Consider the following 2,822-nt stretch of genomic DNA (forward strand, 5'->3'; position numbering starts at 1 on the left):
AAGGAACCCAAGGCACACCAGCAGACGAAGCATATTCTGTGCCGCTACCATCTCATCCGAGAAATTGTAGATCGAGGTGATGTCGACCTTCTGAAGATCGACGGAAAGGAGAACCTGGCCGATCCATTCACTAAAGCCATTGCGGTGAAGGAGTTCGATGACTACAAGTCGAAGATGGGAATTAGATACTACACCGATTGGTTTTAGGCCAAGTGAGAGATTGTTGGGAATAGTGTCCCAAAGTCAATCGTCAGTCTGTTGATGGTTGTGCTCATTTTTGTTAGATGTGTGCCCTAGATGCCAGATCGGCTGACACATTCCTGTATAAATCTAAGGGCAAAATTATAATTTTGACTATAAATGAATAAAAGGGTTATTCTTCTATCACATTGTGTACATTGTGTCTGTGATACATCCTTTGAGTTAGTGAGAATGTTAATTCATATTTTCAAGAGTTGAAAATTTAAGGCACGAATTTACGTAATTAACTCATAAACTGCTCCTGACCATAGGATCATCACGAGGATGGTGATCGATCCGGAAGGTTGGTGTACGATCGCTTTCTTAGGATAGATGATTCTTGAGTCTACGGTGTGGAGACACCAGAGCGAGAGTACAGGTATTCATTGAGAACAAGAGTACTAAGCGTGACCACCTCGAGCGGTCATAAGGAAATCTACCTTCTCGTCAATGACTAGCTCGATGCTGCAGTTGTGTGTCTAGTTCTTTGATCTGAGGTGCATCGTCGGTTCACCTTGAGTGTGTTATAGTTTGACTACACCATAACTCAGTCTTCTAGCTATCCAGAACCCTGAGGTGTATGTTGGCTGTAGCATATTCATTGTAGGAACCAGATTGCATCAAGATGGGATCTATCAACCTCGGTAGATGAGAGGAGTAGTCCTATGGTGATCGAAAGATCGAGTCCTTAAGCCCATGGCCATGACAGAGTAAAATAATGAAAAAGAGTTTTCCATTTGGTTTTCACATCGGACTCAGATCGATCGATTGATTCATATGACTGATGTTGGGTTTGATGAGTTCACCTTAATCCTAATTCAGTCAGGACTCATGATAGAAGAACTCAATCACACAGGTAGCTGCATCGAGAGGTTCATCTTCAGTTCTGATGGGTTGCCACCATATACTGCTAGGTGTTACTGGTGGATTTTGGGAGCAATTAGAATAATTTTGATGATCGATCATTCTAATTATCTGAATCAGAAGAGTTCTGATCCATCGAAAGGAGTTTCGATGATGTCGATGATGAGATCACGACATGTCTCATTACTATACAGAATTGAACCTAACTGGGTCACACAAACAAGGGTTAGGGTCTGGATGTCATCAATTGGCTAGCCCAATTGATTTGGATAAGATCCAATTAGGTTCAAGGAAATCGTGTTAGCACTCGATTGAGCCTAACTTTCTCCTCGTGTAATCTTTTCTGTCTCTACTGAGCCAAATATGATCTGGCTCATCCAGAGAATCTTGAAAAGATTTCTCTCAATTTAAATGAAGCTTGTCCAGCTCAAAAAAGGCTTGTCTTAATCATGAGATGAATTTAAGACAACACCTACTAATTTCTAGCACCTGCCAATTTTATTTTAGGACATCTGTCAAAAGTTGACATATGGGTCTTAAACTGAAGAGGACTTATTGAAGGATTTTTGTGGAGTGTCCACATGCCTAAACCTAATCAAATTGGGTATCATAATCAGATTATGGTGTGAGCCCAATTGGATTTAAGTGGGCACCCCAAATGGATAAGAACCAAAGAGTCCTGATAAACTTGGACTCTTTGGCGCCACCTTATTTGAGTCTATCCATTGTTGGTGCCAACATAGGAGACAGCATGGAGATTCTTATCTGATATGATCAGATGACATCACTCCATCAATCAAAATTTTTTCAAAATTTATTAGAATTTTTTGATTGGTCGAATGATGTGGCACTGCGCAACATACAAGGTCTATATAAACCCTGCTGCACCTAGGGTTTCGGGGCAGAACTTGTTTTGTGCAAAAAACCCATTGGCTGACTCCCCCTCCCCTCTTCACTATGTTCTCCATTCTCTCCTTTCTTCCCTCTTCAAGTCTAAGAAGTTGGACATTCATCTGGCATAGGTACAAGGCATGGTGACGCCTGGAACAAAAGACTACAGGACTTCTTCGACAGGCTGTTGCTCCAACTTCAGGAAGACTTTTGAAGATCTTCCTAATCAGATTTAGATCTAATTTTTGGAGCATAGAATCATGAGGAGAAGACATTCTAGATCCTATCTGAGTGGATACTGGTAGAGGCCAGGTGCTTGCATGGCTACATTAGAACCTCGGGCAGTGCTGCGATCATCTACAGGGTAATTAGATCACCCTTGAGGTATGTCTATGTTTCTCATACTTTTAGATTTAATTTTGAAATTAAAATATCAGATAATAAAATTAAATCTAATAGATATTAGATCTAAAATAAATAGGATAAAAATTTAAAATTTATTTCACCCCAGATTTGATGAACTCTGGAAGATCCTACACAGGAAAAAGGCAGTTTTTTCTTCAAGTGGTATCAGAGCCAGGTTGTTGGCTCTATTTCAGATCTAATTTAGATCTGATTTTAATTTTAATTTATCTGATATTAAAAAATTTTAAATGTCACATCAGATATGATAGGATCTAAAATTAAAATATTTAAAATTAAATCTAAGATGATCTAACATGCATGAGATGCATGACTAGACTAGGATTAGTTGAATCCATGAAATGTCTTAAATTTTATATTTTAATGAGATTAAATTATGAATTAAATCTAATTTATTCTCTATT

The sequence above is a fragment of the Elaeis guineensis genome, chromosome 9, assembly GCF_000442705.2.
Source record: "Elaeis guineensis isolate ETL-2024a chromosome 9, EG11, whole genome shotgun sequence".
NCBI classification, from domain to species: domain Eukaryota; kingdom Viridiplantae; phylum Streptophyta; class Magnoliopsida; order Arecales; family Arecaceae; genus Elaeis; species Elaeis guineensis.